The sequence below is a fragment of the Plodia interpunctella genome, chromosome 6 (assembly GCF_027563975.2).
Source record: "Plodia interpunctella isolate USDA-ARS_2022_Savannah chromosome 6, ilPloInte3.2, whole genome shotgun sequence".
NCBI classification, from domain to species: Eukaryota; Metazoa; Arthropoda; class Insecta; order Lepidoptera; family Pyralidae; genus Plodia; species Plodia interpunctella.
Window position 1 is genome coordinate 10,031,988 of NC_071299.1, and position 24,405 is coordinate 10,056,392.

Consider the following 24,405-nt stretch of genomic DNA (forward strand, 5'->3'; position numbering starts at 1 on the left):
AAAAATATGTGAAACAGGAGTGCAAATATGTATGTATATAAAAAATTATAACTAAAATAGGTGCGCCTCGGGGCGCCACGGGCTCCCGTGGGAATTTTGACATAAAACGTACCCATTTGTTATCACTCTAAATCACTCTAAAGATTTAAGCACACACACAAAGACATGATTTAATGATACACGAAAAATCCGACTCTGACCTAACCTCATTTATCAAACTCATATTCCCATAAATTTATCCCTCGAATCCAGGGAACGTTCGAGAAGTAGGTACTTCCCATAATGAAATCCTGAATTTCATGAGATTATCGGATAATAAATTATTATTAGATTTTCGCAATTTTATGATCCATGACACAGATGAAGAGAAAAATAATCTCTCATTATGAATCAACATCATCAGGGTCGGTACAGGATATCTGTCTTCTTCACATCTTCCTGCAGGCCTACCATCAACTTTTACGGAACGATTCGAATGTAGCGCAATACAATTTAGGAACTTAAAATGAATCGCATTCATACAAAAAAATTAACTCGATGGTACGATTTTGCGGTGCAGATCAGTTTTGGTCGCAATGTGGATCGCGTTAAGGGATGATAGTAAGCCTGTTGGGGCCATCTCTCTCAGCTGCATGCAGCAAACATGTTCAGCTCAATCCCACTTTATCTTAGCTTAGCCGATTTGTAAAAAAAAAATAGCCTTACATTTTACAAAACAAAGTCCACTGCTGCATCTGTCTGTTAGCGATAAACTCAAAAACTAGTGCACGGATTTTCATGCGGTCTTCACCAATAGACAGTGTGATTCCAAGGCATGTTTAGGTGTATAATTTATTACGTTTTACCCGAGATCCGAAGTCGGGACGGGCGGCTAGTTAAAAGGCAAATTACATATAACTTCAATTGCAAGAACTCCGTATTCTTAGGTAACTAATAATTTACGCAAAACCTATTTGATGGATTTCCTTGACGCAAATTATATATGCTTAATAAAACCCCAAGGCTGGAATTAATATTAGTATTCCCTTTCTTTTAGAACTAAAAATATAATAACTATGACTATAGCCCAGTGAAGGCCCCTATTCTTGACATTGACGACGGACTGACATTCAATTATGATTCTAGCGCGATAAATGATTCACGGTCAATGTCCGGACCGGATCAAATAAGGGAAGATGCAAAATTGAAAGAAATATGATATAAATGTGTGAATAAAAGATCTGAATATCATATCAGCGTTATATTACTAAAGGGTTTCATATATAAAACCCTTTTTCTTTATCAGTTAATAAGCTTCAGTGCCACGGGGCATATCTTTACATATTAAGTTTCCCGTTGATGTCTGTCTAGCTCTATGAAAGTAATAAATTCTAAAACTACTGAACGGTTTTCACCAATAGATAGTGTGATTCCTCAGAATGGTAGATATATAATTTATTATAGTTTTACCCGGCCGAAACCGGGATGGATTGCTAGTAGCGTATATTCACGTCTCAAATTACGTACCACTAGGCTTATATTCCTATTTAAAAGGTGTGAAAAGGGTAGATAAGTATATTTAATCCACATTTTATTTGAGCTATAAAATTCTCAAACTGTTGTAGAATACATATGGCACAAATAAAATGAGAGCATTTTATTAAAAAACCTGACCAAGTCACTTTCAGGCTGGCTTTCGAATTTCCACAGTATGACAGGGATGACAACAAAGTGACAGAATTACAAAGAAAATTGTGACAAAAATTACATTTTTTTCTAATTTACATAATATATAGCTAATATAAATTATAGAATAGCCACCCTTATCAAATTCTATCGAAATATTTTTTATTTTTATGTAATATAATTTATTAAATTTTAGTAGCAACAAAATTCGGTCTGTCGAGCCAAAGAGAGAAAATTCACTAAACCGTCGTAAAATATTGAGAAACATATGATTCAGTTCATTTTTTATGCTCAATAAAAACTCTGTTTGACGGTCAATGTTAAAAGTTAACCTTTCTCAGTCATAAAACTGACTGAAGATGAAAATTACATCCCAGAAATATGAATAGTTGACAACATTGTTTTGGGATACGAAACTTTATAGTAATTACTTATTGTTTACAATATTTTATATATGTGCGTGTGGTCTGAGGGCCACTTCTTGAAATTCTATGAATAGTGCAAAAGGATTTATGAACGCCCCTGTAAATATTATTTATGGAGATAATAATATATTTTTCGAGATAAAAACATTTTAACTTTTCAATTCATTTTCAATTCCACTTCGGGATAATCTTTCGGCGCTATGGACAGTTTTTCCAATTTGGAAAATGTAAAAACTTTAGTCTTCTTCGTATTGTCGTAGTCGTATTGGTGAAGATTGTTCACAATGGGATCTGGATCGTTTCGACATCGGTCTATCTATATTATCCGATTCTTTTTTTGGCCACGAATCTCGAAAACCACGTTAAATTTCATACGTATATTTTGAATTTAAATATTTATATATTTTGGGAACCATCACCATAATTAGTGCATCGTAATCCAAACTAAACTTTTGTATAAAATTTCAGCTCAATCGGTTGAAGATATATCTGGGTCATGTCTGCGTTCAAATTTATTTGGAAGATTTAACCCGAGACATAGGGACATACCTACATATTTACATTGCAAGTTAATTAAAAGCTTGTAAAAAGGGTTCATGTCAGCTGCCACGTAAATCGTGAGTTTATAATAATTTTGAAAGTTAATTCGCCTTACTCACACGATTACATTTTGTTATAACGATTTGTATGTATTGTGTCCGTGACTGTTAAGACTATAACCTAAATAAATTACATATAGCAGGTAAATTTATTTTATTTAGTAATTTTTTCTACTTTAGCGAATGAATAATGTTACACCACAAAACTTATAAGTAATGACCACAAAACTAGTAAAGTAGTTTAGCTCGCTTTTCAGTTGTAATTACTGAGAACTAAAGGATCGGAATTGTCAGCCTCCACTGTATCATAAGTTGTGATAAGTTAAAACTTATAACGAAAACTTAAAGGGCGTTACTTGAGAATGACTTAACGGAATCGCCATCTCTTCTAAGAGTGGGTTGCTCCAGTCCACTTTCAGGTTAACTTTAATTATCAAGAACTAACGCATAACATACAAAATATTGGCTTCGCAGCGTCATAGCCCTGAATGCAAACGGGATCACGCGAAAATGAGTGAATGTGATATTTCTATTTCTCTCTCCCATCTGAGATAATTCCCGGTCAGGCTTATGTTGCAATTGTTATAAAATTATTCCCAAAAGTCTTAAGTATCCGTCGTGTCGTATTTTCTAAGCCATAATATTATATAAACACAATGTCACTCATAAGGAATTTCATTTTTCTCGCTTCAAAGATTTTCTATAGAAAATTTTAAATTTAAGATAAATCTTTGGTGCTCGGCATTTTTATGTGTCAATATAATACAGATCCAGGCTTTGACGTCTTTTGTTGTCAGGAAACCTCTGTGAGGAAGAAAGTAGACTATTAATAAACAATACGTGAACTAAAATCACACTGAAACTTGTATAAAACGGACCAAGTTAAATTAATTTAAGGCGACACAACAAATTTAGATGTGTTTTATTTTTATAACAATTACATGTCCTATCAAATATAACTTTAATCTTCATCAATTAAATATATTTGGTCGGTGCAGAAACACGATTCGTGCAACGTGAACTATTATCACAAAAATATTATCCAATCTAAAACGGAGATGCGATAGAAGATTTTGAGATTTGAATCAAAATTTTGATCGGTCTACGATTGAAACCTCAAAATTGTATTTGCCAATTAATTTAAAAATACAATTATATCAGTATGACTCCAAGACTTTTTCTTCATTAATTGAAATTTTTAATTAAATCCGTTATGGGACCGCGTTGTGGATTATGGCCCAAACTCCTTATCCATGCGTAAGGAAGGCCAGTGCCCTATCAGTGGGGACGTTTAGATTGATGATTGATGAATTTAACTTTTTAATTGAAACAAAAAAAAAACAGTTTTAGCGTGCGGGCTTCGAAAGTTTTGCATGTGTGTTTCTTCACAATGATGTCACCTTAAGTTTAATTCTTTTATGGAATTCTCGGCGAACATTTTAATTCTTTTCGCAACACGTTTAAACTTGCTAGAGAAATTTAAAATGGTCGGCCCACGCGTTATTAAATAGAAACTGGGTCTTGTGTTTTGTTTAACCGACTACGGAATGAAAGTGTGCATGTTTTAATTGGACTGGATTGACCTTTTCTGTTTATTTCAAAAGTACTTTCACCACGAGTGTACTGAGCCCGATTGCTCCGTTGCGACACAGCGCGTTGCGACTCCGTTGTTTTGTATAAAGTCACAGATATACTAGGGAACGTTTGACGCGCAATATCGTATACACACAGTATCGTTCTTTCCTTTTCATTACAATTTGCATGAGTGAGATCGACTATGTGCTGTTTCACTCGAGTCAATGGTAATGCGTGAGATAGAGTGATATGTTGCGCGTCAAATGTTGCTTAGTGTATTTGTCACTGACGTGCGTCAATGTACGTCAAAACTCCATACTATTCGGGGTCCCGCGCCGCCCTCCAAAATTTATGATAGGTACAATTTTTGCGTTATTCTGCGTTGAATTAGCGACGGATGTCGGATGACGGAGCGCAATAAAGCAATGGGGTCCGGACTCTCACTGCAAATCGGTGTAAGATTTTTTCAAGTCGCCTAAAGTCATCTGACAGCTCCCTCACACCATCGGCGAACTCAGACAAATGTCAACGTGTACGAATATACATTGCGTAATTTGACGAATTTATCCGAGATTTTTTCACCCCAAGAAAAATCTTACAATGTACTCGTAAGCTGGTATCGATAATATAAAATCAGTTTCGGTCCGACTTCGCTCGGATAAAAAATTGTCCTGGTGAAAACCGCATCAAAATCCGTGCACTAGTTTTTAAATTTGTAAACAGACAGACAGACGCGGCAGAGATTTGTTTTATAATATATACCTACCTAAGGATTAAAATCCAACTAACACCATTTAGGGTGAGTTGCACCGTCAAATTTAAAGTTGATTTTAACCTGCGCGCGCTGACATAATGGTTTAGACAAAATGGCGTACATATAATATAGTAGGTCCATACCTGGAAGCAAGTGGTGGTCAATAATATATTATATTTAATTACAAATATAACAAATACATATATAGATAAACTTCCAAGACCCGGGCCAATCAGAAAAAGATCATTTTCCATTGTGACCCGACAGGGGAACGAACCCGGGACCTCTCGGTCCAGTGGCAAGAACTTTACCACTGCGCCACCGAGGTCGTCACAATGGTCAATGAAAACTAGTATAATTCATATTATACACTACAGTAAAGATTCGAACACGGCGATCACAGGCAGACATCACATCAACTTTGTTGCAAAACCCACAATATTTTCTGCATCGTTTCGTAATGAATATTAAAATTATAACATGTATAAAGCTAACTGTGAACTGACATTAAACTTTTGAGGTGAACAAGATTTTGAACAGCAAAATTGCTCTGAAATTTTAAAACATTTTTTCATGTCATAATTTCAAAAGTTCATTGCACAATAACCACTCGGTCGAACATTTGTTAAAATGCGTGTAAAAAATGATATTTTGGGTTTAATGAACTTTTGCATCTATACTTCTATACTCATGATGGTAAAGATATTTTTTTTTATCTTCGTAACGAATATTGAAAAACGACTGGACCGATCTTGATTGAATCCAATATATTTATCAACTTTTATCTATGATTGAATCCTAAACTTAATTAATGATATAGGACAGATTAATTATTTATTATCCCTTTATGTATAAATATTTGTCCCCAAAAATTTCACTGTATAGGACAGAAGTAGTACTGAAATAATTTTAGATATAATGTATTAGCTTTTGCCCGCGGCTTCGCCCGCGTGAATTTTATAGTAAAATCTCGGGCATTCCTTAAGAAAAATGATGAAGAGTATATTTACTAATTTTCAGCTTTTTATCTTGAAAATTGTATTAAGTCCCATACAATTTTTCACCCCCCTTTTGAAGGGGTTGAGGGTTAATATTCAGAATAACTTAAAACACGTGTTCTTTAATTTTTTGTAGACAACTAAAATCCAAATTTTCAAGTCACTAACTTCAACGGTGTAAAACTTTCATATAAAAGTTCCTACACCCAGTAGTTTCGGTTGTACGTTGTCTGTCAGTCAGTCAGTCAGTCAGTCAGTCAGTCAGTCAGTCAGTCAGTCAGTCACTCAGTAACGCAAGAGTTTCATGTTATAGATGTAATTTTCGATACTATAAATGACCCAAAATAGCGATAAAACGAAGAATCTTGGTCCAAATGGGGTATCCAATAAAATAGATGGTGCATTGATGACGTTTGAGGAAATCAAATGGCTTCTTTATACAATCGATGGTTTGTGACCTACATTATATGATACTAGATGTTGCTCGGGGCTTCGCTCCCGTGGGAATTTTGAGATAAAATGTAGCCTATAGCAATCTTGGATAATGTACCTTTTTAATTGTAAAAGAATTATTGAAATCGGTTCGTTATTTTCGGAGATTAACCGCCTCAAACACACAAACGCTTACATCTTTATAATAATAGTATAGATTAAGAGTCTGTTTCGACGCTTGCTGATAAATTATGTGATAGCCAAGATATCGAACAGATAGCGTTAAAAATGTTTCACAAGTATAGGGCTAACTAGATTAGATAAAATAAGGAATGAGTATATAAGAGGAAGTATGAAAGTAGCACCAGTTAATGGGAAATTACATAGTTATAGGTTAGGCTGGTACGGGCATATTTTAAGAAGAACATGAACATATGCACCACACCCAGCCAGCTCGGAAAACTGCTGAAACGAACTGCTGAGCCGAATACAGGCCGCAGGCCGTACCTATGCGACGCTGCTTCCATCCATCAAAGTCACGTTTGCTGGAATATACGTCCTTCGTCTACATGCTTTACCTTGCCAACAAAACAGCGTCGAGCTCGCTTACTGAAAATCTCATCACTCAAAGCCCATTAATGATGGAAGTAAAGGAATAGAGGAAGACCTAAGAAGAAATGGATGGAGTGTGTCAAGGATAGTATGAACAGGAAAGGAGTATCAATGGATATGGCAAATGACAGAACGAAATGGAAGGAACTTACATACTGTGCCGACCGCACATGAGTGGGATAAGATCAAGAAGAAGAAGGAAGTATAGGCTAACTGGGCAATTAAATGAAGCAGATTTATCTAGCAGTTAGTTCATCGGTCAGATTACAATTTTATGATAAGTTTTGAATGTGCTAATACTAAATGTTTCTAACATAAATAAATTAGTAGGTAACAGATCTTGGCAGTGTTCGAATAGATATTTTTTCATCTGGTTCACGGGCTAATGTTTCCAAACTTACTAATATTTAGTTACCGGTTGTCTAATAACCTGAAAGATTATAAAAAAAGATGTTTATCTCAATTTCAAAGTTAAGAAATGAAGTGACTTTTTCACTTACAATTTATTTCGTGTAAACTTTATCTTATAAATCCGAATTAAGTACTTCGACGTAAATAATAGAAAACGAAAAATACAAACTTAGCTTACAGTTAATTAGACTAGAAAAAGTTGTTTTGATATCAATCAAAACTTATACACTTAATCTAGCTTCCTACGTGTGCGACGTAATGCTGCATGATCCTGATATTTCTAAATCTAACGCTGTGTGCATGACTACATTTGCTACAAGTAAAATGTATGCATTAATTTGTAACCGAATCGAGTGTGTCATGCTCACTCAAATGGTCAATCTGGTAGTGGCGTCGTGGACCGGGTCGTGAGGTTCCCTCTATTATGGTTGAGCTACGCGATGGTTGTCCCATGCGTCAACTCGTGAACGGGTGCTGCCAGAGGGAACTGGTCATTTCGTTTCTCTATATATATATATATATATATATATATATATATATATATATATATTATCACAATCATAACCTGTTTTGATATACCTTTTGACTATGTACATTATGTACTTTTATATATTATTAGAAACAATAATGGTAAGCCGATTTGGCATGATAGGGACCAACACTGTTCAAATGAGTTTCTTTCGGCATTTCTTCTCAGCAGTGGTCGTTCCGAAATGCCAGTAGTTTGTAGCTTGTGAGAAATAACTATAAATATAAAAATTGACGATAAAAAGTGCCTGTGAAGGTCTAATTTCTGAATAAACGATTTGAATTTTGAATTTGAATTTTGAACCGACGTTAGTAAGTAACAAGTGCCAGTCAAGTAATAGATATTGTCGAATTGCACTGCGTCGCGCTGTCTTGCCGCTTTAATCACTCACCTAAAACGCCGGATAAGAAGCAGCTCTCAAACGATATTTAATAATGGAAATAGCTCAGAAAGTATCACGCCGTATTTATGGTTCTTTTTGTAATATGTCTGGAAATGTTTCGGGCGTCTACCTAATTGAAGAGAAAACAACATTAATGTTTAAAATGGATTTTTTAATTTATTTTTGAAAATAATAATGAGATTAAAATATTCTGGAATCAAGCGGGAATTGAACCCGCGCCCCTGTCTATCCGGGACAGTGCTCTTGACCACTGACCATTAATATTATATAATTAATTAAAGTAAAGTTTATTGCACTATATACAACATGACAGTGGTAACTTTGGATCGTATAGAGAAAATATATATGACAGCTTTAGTTTTCATGTTGTCAGTTTGTTATTTAAGTTTTTTTTATTATTTTTTCATTATTTATTTATGGTTATGATCTGCGAATAGTAATTTTTAAGTTTTCTATAGCCTTAGATCTACAATGACAGTCTACTATTAGTCTATCATACGTTTAATTACTATCTATCCTTAACCATTTATGTACACCACAATAATTGTAAATACCTAGCAATTGTAGAAAGTGAAAATCTATACATGGAATGCGAATTCATCAAATATACTTAATTTTGATCGGAATCAGTGTAAAGAAGGATAAAACCTAAAATAATGATTTAAACAAAAGATTTCCAAAAAAATAGTACTAGTGGTAATGAAAATGAACAGTTTTCAATTCTTTGAAATGTTGCTGAAGGTTCAAGAAACCCAAAACACTCGTAATCTTGTCGCGGGCACCCGTTTTAATAAAGTTAGCGTTATCTTATTGAAACAAAAGGAGGTTTTATTTCGAAAAGGAACCAGTAATAGACAAACCTTTTGTTTTTTTTTTGTAGATATTTGGTAGCTCCAGTGAATACTAATGTGAGGAGTCGGCAACATTTTTAATTAAAATCTTAAAATAAAATCTGCGTCATTTCGATATAGTCACGCCTGAAAAAAAGGCGCAAGGATTTGGATTAGTTTTTCAGTTAACAAGCAGCTTCTGAATAAGTTAATTTAATTTTTCAGTTAAATATTATTAATTCGATGAATTTAATACGATATTGGTTAATGAATTAATATAACGATATCATATTATATGCACCTAAATGATAAGTATTCGGGTTTATAACCCGAATACCTATTAACTTGACAGTCATATCAACTAATAATAATCTGCTGCCTCATTATATTCCAAATTCCAATTGACTTAAAAAAAAACAACAAACTGGCGCCTCTCTAATATTACAAATATTCCATTGAATGGATAAATTCAACTCAATTTAAACATTCAAACAAACAAATAAATCAATTAATTCAAAATTAAAAAGTACCACTTCTAATGTCTGCATTACCCTGCCTTAACAAAATCATACTACGGTGTACATATATAGATACATGATATTAGTATCATGTATCTATTTATATACACAAAATGTTAGTGTAAATATATAACGTACAAATAGGAAAGTAACTACAAAGTTACTACTTATTTCTACAGAAATTTCTTCCAGTGGCGAAAGAACAATAAATTTTAATTACAAGTAAGTAACAGTGTATTGCACAAAATAAAGTTTGAAGTTAACACAAATTACAGAAAAAATAAAAACTAATTAGCTTCGATGGTATGGTCACGATATGAGAAGGGAATAGAAGTAGGACCAATATTCACATTTGACACTTCGTCAAAATTCATAAATGTAACCTTATAACGGAGGGCGCGAAGGCCACACAATGTTTATTGATCCAAAATCAAAACTACAAAAACTTTAAACCATTAAAATATTATTTAAAGAAATAATAAGTAAAAAATAATAAGTTCTTTTGTACATGAAGTAAAAAAGAAGATATTTTTTGACAGTTCTAGCTATAGGATGACAGATGTCAAAATTAAATGTGACCTATTAAATAGGGCCTACTTTAAGTATAGTGTATTGTATGACCCAATGGTTGTCTGATATAGGATATTCTATTTTGTATTTTGATAATATTTAAATAAATAAAAATTTAAGAATCAGTAGTAACTGTATTAACACGTAATTTTTTGTAGAGTAAATAAGTAGTTACTCTACAAAAAATTACGTGTCAACTTTGTGAAGCACAGACTACTATCATCAATCATATGAGCGTACAGTCAACACATCAAACACCCAAGTTCATTGGAAATGGCCGCTATCACCGCCGCATATAGATCCATGGACAACTTGACACGTGATTGTCTGTACCTCATAAATAAAAGGATTCATCGCGTCAAAGGGAATATAATCCTCTGACCTTTGACCTTGAACCGGAGTCTTTCAACTAATGAGAAAAATTCTCCTCTTATTTCCGGGTCCAGATATGAGAATGGCCATAAGTTACACAGCCTAATGATAGCTTAGAGCGCTTCTTCAGTTACACTTAACAAAGTTCTGCTTAGATAAGGGATATCGCCAGATATTGAACATCCCATAACACAAGTCTCGAACTTACTTTGGTGCTAGCTCAATCTGTGTGATTTGTCGTAATATATTTATTTATTGACAGAATATTGACGTCAAAACGGCATCAAGATACGCAACATGTGATGTTGGTCCGAATCGGCTGGAATTATTCCGATGATTTTTATTTTCAGATGTTAATTATTGGTTCCTTTAGATATTTTTAATTTATTAATATTTTTGAAACTATAACTTAAAAATAAAGTTATAGTTTTAGTTGAAATTAATATAATTTTGTGTTTTTATTGTTAATTCCTAATTAAACCTGCACACTGGTGGACAGTTTAGTTCACTAGTATGTATGCGACTACCTGCCACTAGATGGCGGCGAGTAGTCGTAAGTCATGTCAGATGCCTTTAGGCGACTTTAATAAAATCTGACACCAGTATTAGCGATAACACACTCGCTAAGAACATTATTGTTAATTCTACTTTGTGGTTATCAGTCAGTATCACGTGAATGAAGATCGGTCACTCGACCACTGGTGAATCCTGCGCTATTATAAATCTATATATCCATCATTAATATCATTAAATTTTACATAAAAAGAGAAAATTCGTTATATCCTTCATCAATCAAGTCACCCAAGTCAACCTGAACAAAAAGGCAAATGAATAATACTTGAAATACATTATTAATGGTTCAAGATAGAACGCTTAGATTCCTTGATAGTTTAAAAAGAAAATTGTCTTCTTAGATAAATGGTCCTTGTTGGGTTATTCTGTAATTAAATGTTTTTTTTGCAAGGCTTTGTAAAATTCTATAATTAAATTGTTTTTAATAATACAGGTTTTTGGAAGACGGACGCTTGTGCCCAGCTGTGGGGTACAACAACAGACGTTTTTTTTAAACATTTTAACAACAAATGATGATAAAATCAAGAAGTTTTTTTAAAAACATTAAAACAATTTAGCATGGAATATCAAAATCATGGTTTTCTATGATTATATATATTTTTAAGAGCATACTGAATATCATAATTATTTTTCCTGCGTAAGGAATTTTCTACATAAAAATCACCTTAAACCTATGTTCGAAACTACTTAGGTTAGTTAAATAAATGAAAAGAAAATTAATTTGCTTTATATGAAATACTGTGGGTGGGATTTTTTTTTTATTTCATCCTGAGAATTTAGAATTTAAGTACTTATCTTGTTATAACATATTCTCATATTTGTATTTAGAAATAAATATATGCTAAATCACGATATATTGAGTTTAATAGGTAGTTGACTGGCAAATGATATTTTGGCGTTAATTACACCATTTGTATATAATTGTATATCAATTTTGTGAAAATTATTGAAAAAATTAAATAAAAGGGGAAAACGGTTTCAACAAAGAATCATTAAATCGAACCTTTGAAACTCTTTAAATGATTTTGATTAATTATTTTCTGACCCGCATTTGAACAGTTTCAATGTGACAAGTGCGCAAAACACGCAATTTTATTTCCTTAGATGTGTTCATATAGTCTAGTCGATGGTAAAATCATGAAGTTAATTTATACTATCAACTTTTCACTTTAATTCTATCGGAAAATATGACATGACAAAAATAAAATCACACATTTTTGGTTTCGTTCAATCACTCCATACTAAATGATAGTCTACGTAATACCTATATACCTATATTAGCGAAAAACGTGCTATGTTTGTTCGCCAGATACATACCTTAAATACTGCGTTTATATTAATAACTTCTTAATAAAAGTTGTTTACATTTTTTGTTTTTTATAATGTTTGAGTTTGTTTTTATTTCATTATTTTGTTAAAATGGACTTTCCAATCAACTTTAAATGTTCGATTGTCCAGCAACATTGTTACAGTCTATGAATTACCTATATAATGGTCTTAAATATATCTATTTTATCTATAGCATACTTATTTTTTTTTTTTACTTTTTCATCTACCGTTTTTCAAATTCAAAATTCTTTATTCAATTTAGGATGATATACATCACTTATTGACGTCAAAAAATTACTTAAACCAAGTCTACTGCCGGCTTCCAAAGCGCAGGTGATGAAGAAGCGGCGCAACAAACTTCACCGCAGCCTTTTCTCCAAGGACGTTAATTAACAAATATAGGTCTTATACATGTATTAAAAATTAGGAGGACGAATTTACATCATTATTAAAAATGTCAAAATTTGAATGAATAAATAAAATAAATGTTGTATTTCATAATAATATCATAAATTGTCACACAATATATATACGTAAACTAAATGTATAAAACGTACGTAATAATGTCATAAATAAATTACATATGTTATGAGGATACTGCACCATGCTTGGGCCTTAAATAGTCACAAAGTTCACACATAGTTCTTCGCATTAAAAGTCCTCAGTAAAGTTTTTTGACGTCAATAAGTGATGACGTAGGTATATTATTCTAAATGGAATAGAGAAGAATTAGAAATATGTTATAGGCCAAAACTAATTTTGGTTCACTGAGCCCGTATAGTAAGTAGGTACATAGAGAAGTGTTCGTTCGTCACAACCACAAAACGTGAACTGTTTACGAGATCGTAACAACAAAAGGGAGCCACAATTAGGTATATTACTGTCGTCAAAGGGATAAAGCATCAATTAAGACAATATATACATGACGTATATACATATATCTATGTTTTTATTGCCTATGCTTCTAAAGAGTAGGCTTTCATTATAGGTCAAGTGTTTCACAAAAAGTTATTTTTGAAACTTAACATTGTACTAGTTTTAGTCCGCAGCTTCGCCCACGTTCACCCCCTTAGGGCTGAAATTTCCAAAAATCTTTTCTTAGCAGACGTCTCTTAGTCACAATCTGTCTTCCAAATTTCATCTTAATTGGCCTATTCGTTTTTGAGATTTCGTGATAAGCTAGCTGCACTCCGGGACTAATATAATAAGTAAGTATATATAAAAAGTAACCTATGTATTCCAGTTATATTCTACGTAAATACTTCCATGTACCAATTTTCATAACAAGCCGTCCAATCGATTTTGCGGGAAAGAGAACATACATCCACAAAAACAAAACAAAACATACATCCTCACAAACTTTCGCAATTATAATACTACTAGGATAGGACTACGACCAGACTAATCTGGGTGGTCGATATGTGACGTCTATTCTATGTTTGATACCAGCGGCCCGCCTCGGTTTCGCTCGGGTTAAAACATAAATTATACACCTAAACCTTCCTCAGGAAGCGCACTATCTATTAGTGAAAACCGCATGAAAATCCGTGCAATAGTTTTTGAGTTTACCGCGAACAGACAGACGCGGTAGAGAACTTTGTTTTATAATATGTAAAGATATAGAATATAGACGATAGATTTATTGATATCACTAAAAAGTGTATACATCAATACAAAAGGAAATACATCAAAACAAAGTTTCTTAGCTTAGTTAGGTTTTTCATATTATTGAGTGTGTTATTGCTAACACTCGTGTAAGAATTCAAGTCGCCTAAAGGTATCTTGCTGGATTTAAGAGTCGAGCAAAAAGGTCAAACAATGATCACAATAAAGTTACCCAAATAAAGGGACGGATTAAGGTTGTTAATTTATTAAATCCTTATTGAAAGAATCAAGGGCGCAGCCCTGAAACTGAGGACAATGAAAATTTATTTTCAACCTTAGTATTAATGGAAACCTTATATATGATGTAGAGCACGAGCTGTGTATTTACTAAATAACCGTGTCTTGTTATTTTACAAATTTGTTTGTAACGAAAAGTTATACCATAAGCTGTTTATGATAGAATCAAAGGATATTTCTGTTTTATTTTAATCGTTATATGTGAACTTGGTAACTTGCCATGTAGTAATTAAAAATATGCAAAATCGTCTAAAATATATGCAAATTTTTCGTTAGTTTCGGCCTTAAATAAGAAAAAAAGGTATATGGCATCAATTTTTGGAAGGTAAAATGATTTTCTTAAAGGGAAAAATAGGGCTTACAACAATATTATTTTCAGCCGCTTGTGAATAAAATTCCCCTAATAAATAAATATATTAGGGTAAATCACACAGATTGAACTAGCCCCAAAGTAAGTTCGAGACTTGTGTTATGGGATACTAACTCAACTATATTTTATAACAAATACAGATAAACCTATAGATCCATCCAAGACCCGGGCCAATCAGAAAAAGATCATTTTCCATCCTCGAGACCTCTCGGTTCAGAGGCAATTGCACTTTACCACTGCGCCACCGAAGTCGTCGTTAACAAATCCAGATGTGATTTTTTTAAAGAAAGAAAACTTATAATACATGTAGAAATGTACCATAATAATAGTATCAATGTAGATCTAATGCTTGATTGCGCGTTCTATATAAAAGCTACTCTAAGTTACAGCCCTTTGTATTCTATAATTAATTCGAGCATAGGTTTTATAGGTAACCGTTGCTTCCGGTATATTTTTGGATGCATTAGTTTTTTGTAACCTTGGGTTCACTTAGGTTAAACGTTTCGGGCGTAGGCGGTACGAGCATAAAAATAAGAGAACTGAATGAGTGTTATCGTGTTTATTATTAGCTTCAATATCAATCAACCTCGAAAACTGTTCGCAACACCACTCACACGCACTGTATCCCATACACAGTCACCGCTGTGCCGCATGCCAGCGGATCTCAACGCATTCCTGAACCAGGAAGCTGAGTGTGATGTGTTCGCTGATGGATGTAAGACGCTTGATCAGGAGTTGTTTGCGGTTTTGCGAGAATGACGAATGTGAGTCGACTTGATTGTATTAAAAATACAATAATGTTTTTTTTTTATGTCATATTGTTATACGATTTTTCTTTTCTTTCTTTTATAAATAATTTCATAGGGTACATACAGTACCGTTGTATTTAAATAACAAATAAATTAATTAATCAGTTTAGACGATTTTATAAAGGAATATTTTCAGCTGCTTGTAAAATAAACATATATAAAAGTAGGTCCGTAGGTAGGTCATTACTGATTTTTTTTTAATAGTAGTAACTTTTCTCGAGTTATTCCGTTATGATCCACTAAAACGATCCATTGCCAATTTTTTTTTAATTCCGATCTAATCCATTGTAATAAACTTGCCTTAACTTGCTTTGCCATTCCGATCCGGTCCCGTCCTTTTATTATAAAGTTGTCAATGTCAAAAATATTTTTATTTTTCTTAAAATATAATGGCTTATTAAAATAAATGATATACTTTTGAATGTGCCATTCGGAAATTACCAAAAGTTTAGTTCATTACCCTCTGTCATAATTAAAAGTGAACTCTAATTGGCACTAAATTAACAAGTGCTTTGATACACTAAATTAACAAGTACTTCATACCTACTTTGATTAAGTTTAAAATTATGTGGCGAAGCAGCTATAAACTATTTTGTTTGAATAATCAATATGATACGCTTTGCATTTAATTTTGTAAATTTAAAATTTTTTCTAAACCCCTTCAGGTATTTCGAATTGTAACTGAAACAAAAGTTAATTAGGGTTGTGATTGAATACCTATTAAGAATTAATACTTTATTTATTTATTTATTTATTCAATAACTGAATAAATCTATCATCACAGATCAGCTTCGACCCTATATTCAGCGGTACCCTATGTCTTTCTCCGTAGGTACTTCAAACTATATGTGTATGCATAATTTCTAGAAGATTTATTGAGTAGATAGAGCATGAAGGGGTTCCTAACAAACAAAAAACTTACTTCCGCATTTATAATATTAGTTAGGATTATATATGTATATTAGCTGCGCCTGGCGGCTTCGCTCCCGTGAGAATTTTGGGATAAAAAATACCCTATGTGTTATTCCAAGTTATTTTCTACCCGTGTACCAAATTTCATAGCAATCGGTCCAGTAGATAATGCGTGAAGAGGTAACAAACTTACTTTCGCATTTATAATATAAGTTGGGATACACTTTTTTCATAACGACATTAATGAACATAACCAAAAATCGATTACCTCGTATATCAAATTATCCAACAGATTTCGTATATCTCAGAGATTAAGTATAATCTGTAATGATGTTTATCAGAAAACGCTGCCCACGCTTCGGGTCTTTTATGTTTTGACATGTTCATAGATAAAAATAAAAATAAATGTATATTGTGATTGTGAATAATCACATTTTCCGACTGATGTACTTAATTGGTTGTTCGAAGAAACCATTTTCGTATCGAGATTAATGATTATAAAATTCGATATTATATTCAAATAACTGATATTTCATTTCAATATTTATATTGAAACTGATTACAGTTTACAGATCCATGAGTCTACATAAATTATGACAAAAAATATGTATTGCATATTACAATGTTACAAGAAATAAAAATTATAAGCTTGTTTATATATACAATACCACTCATATTATAAAAGTGAAAGTTTGTGTGTATGTTTGTTACTTGTTCACGTTCAAACGGCTAGACTAATTTTTATGAAATTTGATATTACCATAGTTCAAATTCAAATTCAAAATTCTTTATTCAATTTAGGATGACATACATCACTTATTGACGTCAAAAAAATTACTTAAACTAAGTCTACTGCCGGCTTCCAAAGCGCAAGTGAAGAAGAAGCGGCGCTACAAACTTCACCGCGGCCTTTTCTCCAAGGACGTCAATTAACAAATATAGGTCTTATATATATATATTAAAAATTAGGAGGACGAATTGACATCATTATAAAAATGTCAAAATTTGAATAAATAAATAAAATAAAATATGTATTTCCAATAAAATTATTGAAAATTGTCACACAAAATATATATATAAATAAAAAGCTAAATGTACAAAACGTACGTAATAATGTCATAAATCAATTACATATGTTATGAGGATACTGCACCATGCTTGGGCCAGACATTATTGTCGTTCACATAATCATCAGACTTGTAATATGCCTTTTTACAAAGTACTTCTTTTATATAATTTCTAAATTTTTTGTCCGGCAAATCAAGAATCCATTTAAGCAATTTGTTATAAAAACGGATACAGTTCCCAACAAAAGACGTTCTAACTTTGGCCAACCGATGCCCGGGGACAGACAATTTATCTTTATTACGTAAGGCTCTATCAGTGTAATCATCAAAAATTTAAACTTTTTAAAATAAGTTTAAATTTTTCCGGACATGCATAATGTTGACAAATATGTATTGAGAGGGTAAAGTTAAAATATTAATATCTTTAAAAAAATCTCTAAGGGAATCCCTTCTCCTCAAACCATATATAGCACGGATTGCTCTTTTTTGTAAAATGAAAATAGTGTTAATGGTGCTAGCACTCCCCCAAAGTAGTATCCCATAGGACATTAAGCTATGAAAATAACTAAAGTAAACTAATCTAGCACGTCCGTCAGTTGTCTGATTCTCCAAACTGCGAATGCCGCGGAAGTTGATTCCTTAGACTAACACATATGATACTTTTTTTCTAGAAACTATGCGATTCCAGTAGGATGTGATCAAAAATCTATTGTCAGCTATAATAGTACGAAACAATACATCAAGGTACTCAAGCTCAATCCAAATTCGCCCTTATTACCGCGGCATAAAGATTTATGCCGGGTAACTTGACAACTTGACATGCCGTCCACTGTACCAAAATGAAAATTAAATATATTTTTTTCATAACACCGATACAATTTGCAAAAAGCCATCCTTTCATTACATCCAGTGTCATAACATTTCTCTGATTTATCACAGCTCGAAAACTTTTTAATCGCCATAACACAACTTGGTTGAAATAAAGCATATTTTACGACCGCCACCTGACGGCGCAGACAGAACGTCGCAGAGAAATTACCCAGGGGACTATTCTGTGTAACACGGTGAGAGCGATGCTGTGGACATTTGTCTTTTAAAAATCTTTTCGCTGTTGATAATGAGGGAAAGAAAATTGTTGAAAGTTTTCTATTAAATATCTCTCTCTTGCTTGCGTGTTGTCATTTACTCTATGGTCTAATATAATATCTTTTGTCTGCTATTTCGACTCGAAAAAAAGATTTATGTACTAATGATTTATTCAAGATTCTGTCGTATAGCACGTAGCCGTAGTAGGATATTATGTGGCGAGAACCTAAAAACTATATTACTACTTAATATCTAACAATAACCTATAGCTCTCAAAACCTATTGGTTCGTTTCACTCTTGTATTAGTAGTTAATAATCGAAATTACTTAGAGAACAAATTAATATCTGGCTATGCCGCTCCAGCCTGGCAGAAGGCAAGCCTAAGAAATGCTGGCTTGATGTCGTCAAGAATGATATGCGTGCCAATGTCTTACACTAGACATCCCGACGGCCGGGACGGACGGGAGACGAAGAGTAGAAAAGTGAACCCTGGACTCCAATGCTCTGAAGAAACTGGGAAAATTCTCAACTGAGGTAATGAATAATCTAATGAATGTTGTACCCTCAGTGTGGTTGTAATGTAAGGTAAACTTAAAATTGGACAAGCCCATCCCACTTCTGAATTTTCCGTCCGCGCTAAAATGTTCGCGATAACTGCTAATAACATGACGACCAGACGGAGACGCTGCAAATACCAAGATATCTTTATAGATCCGATACATCCGGACCCGGTGCATACGGCGTCTACTCATATAATGCAGATGTTGAGTTCAATGTTGCCGCTCGATAGTCAACTATCGACTGCGTTTCGTTTGACTATAGATAGTTTGAGAATATGCAATAGTATAATACTATCGATACTGTAGATAGTATCGTTAATACATCTAATATTGCACAACAATACTATCTATTGCCTAATCATCATCACAGTGCGATACTATCGATAGGCCTATCGATATAGTATGGCCTTTTTCGAATGAAACTATCGAATGATAGTTCACTTCTTGACATCAGATAAGTATGAACTGTATTTTAAAAGTATATTTACATATGTCATAAAGAAGCTGCATACCTTGGATGTACAAGGTGATTAAAACACACAGCCATAACAGCTGATAACCAACAATAGCTATCCCAAAGAGATACAAATATTTAAAATTTATTGGTTAATTTATTACGAGAACACTTGGTCTTTAGGCACAGCTACGAATGTAAGGATTGCATGTTAAGAAAGAGTGACGAAGAAGCTATAAGGTGGAAATATATTGTTTTCAAGTATCCCAACTATTTGGAGTAGATGAAAATGAATACTGACATTCTGCACATAGTTACTCGTATGTTGATTCAACCTTTGTCAGATTAGTATGGAATATAGATGTCCAGTCGGCTGCGCAATATTTTGTTTGTGTTTGAAATGCGTTGGACAATGTTACCGATTCGGCACGATTTTGCCAACTCATTGGGTAGGATAACGAGTTTTTACTATTTTTAGGGTTCAGTGGGCGAAGTGCAGGTTAGCATAGCAGGACACAGCGGACCAATCACATTACGCCATTGTGACGCAACAACAACCACACGGCCATGTCATTGGTTCGCTGCGTCTCACTTCGAATCGATTCGATGGTGAGAAGTGAAATGCTAACCCGCACTAACCCCTCTGTACTCAATAAAAACAGAACCTTAATAATGCTATTTAGATAACTTTGTTTTTTTTTTGTTCGAAGGAGTTCTGAAATGGTAAAATATATTCTCCATTCCTATTGCTTTTAAATTTTACAAGCTTTTATTTAGTTTCACCTGTCCCGTTGTCTGTCTGTAAACAAATCTTTCAAGTTAGATATCACCTACTTCCAGTACAGAGTTGAAATTTCCCAAGTCGCTTCAGTTTCCAAAACAATATTATGATTAGCGTGACCATGATAAGTCATGGCGCATCATGTCGTGGGAACTCCTTAAATTACAGCACAGATATGGGTTTTTTGTCAGGCGTTACATGCCATAACATCTCTCTGACGACAATAAAAGCTTGTGCCAAAAATGACATTTTTGTAAAAAAAAAAACTTGTTAAAATGAGAGCGTAAAAAATAAAAATAAATTAACACTTTTAACAAAAGATTAGTTAGATCTAGATATGGTCAGCAATTTTTATTTGAAACATAATTCCAAAAATCGCAAAAACTTCTTAATTTATACAAACAATATGAATTAACATAAAAAATAAAATTGCGGGCGAAATATAATTTGCTGCTCTCAGTATTAATATTTAAGCTTCTGCGGAACACTTCATGGGCGAGTCGACTTGCGCTTGTCCTCTTTTTCTATTTTTGTTCACAACTACTATACAGTTTTATCCGATTTTTCATAGTCTTTGCTCTTTGACTTAGTTTCACGTGTAATCTTATGGAAATAAATAGATTTCGGAAGTAACAGTAATTCGGTTTCATTTCACCACGTCAAAAAACAGATGGTTGGATTGTTTTTTTTTTTGAGAAATAGTATGTTCATGAGTAATAATAATAAAAATAATCAACAGACTAAAAATAAATATATTTTTTGAACTTTTCTATACAGGGTGATTTCTTATACATTGTCATTATTTTACCTACATGCTCAGTCGATGGCACTGAACAACTTTTCGTATGGAAGCAACATTGAAATCGCGAGAAAAAAATCAGCTGATCCATACATTTTCCACAAGTATTTAATTTTGTATAGAACAGTTGATATTTTTTTCGCGCTTTCGAAGTTACTCCCATACAAAAAGTTGTTCAGAATCATGGACTGAGCATGTAGACAAAATATTGCCAATTTATATAATGTCATCCTGTAATACTAAAAATAAACACTGCACTATTTTATTTCTAAATTTAAACATTCTTATATTAAAGCATTACGTCAATTTAAAATGAGGCGTCAATTAATTAACACATTAACTGAATGTATAACTAATTCAAACAGGTTAGCTATGTAATGCATTATTTAATCTATGCAAATGTTAATGCTAATTATAGAAAACAGTGTCAAAGAAATAGTACCTAATCAAGCTAGCATTTAAAAAGTTTTCATGTGATTAGGTCTGCATTTATCTTTAAATATATTTATTTGTTATAGGTAATTTTTACAAAACAAAATGGACAAACAGACAGTCCACAGATTTGTGAATGCAATTTTAAAAGAGAATACTTACGAAATCATAAAATAATTTTATTTTTTATTTTATAATATTTGGAACAAGCATTTTTTTGAAACGCGTGTTTTAATATAAATTTTATATATTTATATATATTTTTAATTTCATCTACTTACATGAAATAAAGTAAAGCATGTGTTACCTACTTCTTAAATTTAAAATGTACTTTTACATATAAGGCAAGAGCATATAAAAATGTATGTTCAATTTTATGTCCATCGATTAACACATTTGAATATTAACGACATAATAGGATATTCACCAAGGCAAAATCATAACCACATAATTATTATAATGTTATTTATATGCTAAAAATGGCTGCGCTTGGCAATATATTCCAAGGAATTCAACTCATAATGCTCATAAGATTATTATCTACAAACTACAAAGTAAATTTACTTACAAGTAGCTCGTTTTTATTTTATTCTTCAGCCATGTGCACATAAAAAAAATCACTAAAGAAAACCTTTGAAACAAAACGTCACTGTAAAGTTTGTCAAACTCTTTTTCTGCTTTCAAACATGGAACACAATTTAAAACTATACAATTTTAATTCAAGTCACATCGTTCGCAAACATTTTAAAAAGTTTATTCCAATATTTTTCTTTTTAATTTCTTTTTCGAATACGTTCCGTAATACGCTTGCGTTTCGCGTACCAACGAAGCGCGCGTTCCCTACCGCGTTCCGTTAACAAATGTAGGGTCGACGCGATTCGCATCATTTCGCGCGATTTTTGCAACATTGTCAGTCAATCAGAGCTTTAAAGAGCTTTGAACAAGTTTACTTTAGTGTTATCATTAATTAAGACGAAGTGTCATTTAATTCCTGAGATTAAGTGTTATTTTGCTGCCAATCAAATTGAATGAATAATTTTGAAATACCAAAGGGCAAGGATTTTATAAAGTTGATGATAAATTGCATAATATTTTTTTTCGGTTCTTTCTTACAATAAATGAGTATCAAAACTTACTAGCTGTTATGTGTTGTCCATTTATTAATTTATTTATTATAATCTCAGTTGAGGAAAAATAGATTTTTTTTTTCGATATGGCATTAATTTGTAAAATTTCGTGAGTTTCATAGCTAAAAACTCATTTTTTTTATGTAAACTTCAACAAAAGAAATGACGTCCATTGTTTATCCCACGACTCAGCTTTTGAGCGAATGAAAATACAAACATTCTGTCTGTCAAAACAAGAAATATCGTGATTTATTCGCAAAGTTTACATTGCCAAGTGATTGTAAAATAATAAACATTTTCCTTTTTTAAGTTATTTTTAGAGATTCATTGACGTTTTGGAACAAGTGAGCTTAGACAAGTGAGAGACTTCACCAATATTGCCACAGTCAAGGCATTGTATAACGCGCTGGTGAGGAGCCAACTGGAAAGTAGGTGGTATGGGCGCCTCATGAGGATAAATATGTCACCATGCTAGAACGCATTCAGAACAAGTTTCTGAGACATATTTACTGGAAACACTATGGTAAGTGTACCCTTACTACCCGCTGATGTACCCTACACTTTTCGTTTTGGGAATGGTTGGCTATAACAAGCTCTAGGTTAGAAGACAGCTCACTCACTCGCTACACATATCTTTAAGATTCTGCGCGGCAGAGTGCAGGAGCCAGGTCTGCTTCAACTTTTGAACTTTTTGCATTCCGGACGGATACGTGGGTCGGAGGACGGATACGTCCGCCGCTGGTGGTGGTGCCCGCCGCGAGGACTAATCTGCTGGCCAAAATGGCTTTTACGCGAGGTATTAAAACCATTAATATGGTCCATGAGCGAGTCGACATATTCTCGTGCGCCTTGAGTGAATTCACAAAAGTTATTTTATTTGTCATTTGTTATGTGTTGTAATTAATAGTATATAAGTCTGCACTATCGCATTAGGTGTATACCTGTTATGGTAGTTGTATGAATAAATAAATAAATAAATAAATAAATAAATAAATAAATAAATAAATAAATAAATAAATAAATAAATAAATAAATAAATAAATAAATAAATAAATAAATAAATAAATAAATAAATAAATAAATAAATAAATAAATAAATAAATAAATAAATAAATAAATAAATAAATAAATAATAAATAAATAAAAATTTTGGTAACCATTAACTAACAGTTTTCATTCGTAAAACATATAATAACTATTTGTAAAATACATATTTTCGTTTTAATTTTTGATGACAGACGGCGACATAAATTAGAATTGTTCATTATAATAAATCAGCTATATAGATCATTCAAAGAAGAATGACAATTAGATTGAGAAATTGGGGAACCTTTTGTGTGGTTGTTTGTTGAACAAATTAAACTCAATCATCATCATATCGAGTGTGTTATTGCTAACACTGTTGCCAGATTTTATTCATGTCGCCTAAAGGCGTCTGACATTACTTTTACGACTACTTGCCCCGCCATCTAGCGGAGTTGTCGGACACACTTTAGTGGACTAAACTATC

General features: G+C 32.8%; 1 protein-coding gene across 1 annotated transcript in view; it reads right to left on the reverse strand.

Annotated features, from left to right (window-relative positions):
• The window catches only part of LOC128670903 (cardioacceleratory peptide receptor-like), a 90,922-nt gene extending 68,307 nt beyond the window's left edge, over positions 1-22,615 (reverse strand). The window contains exon 1 of the mRNA XM_053746921.1: positions 22,337-22,615. The gene's annotated coding sequence lies outside the window, so the exon portion shown is untranslated. The remainder of the gene's footprint in view (positions 1-22,336) is intronic.
• Between the last annotated feature and the right edge of the window lie 1,790 nt (positions 22,616-24,405).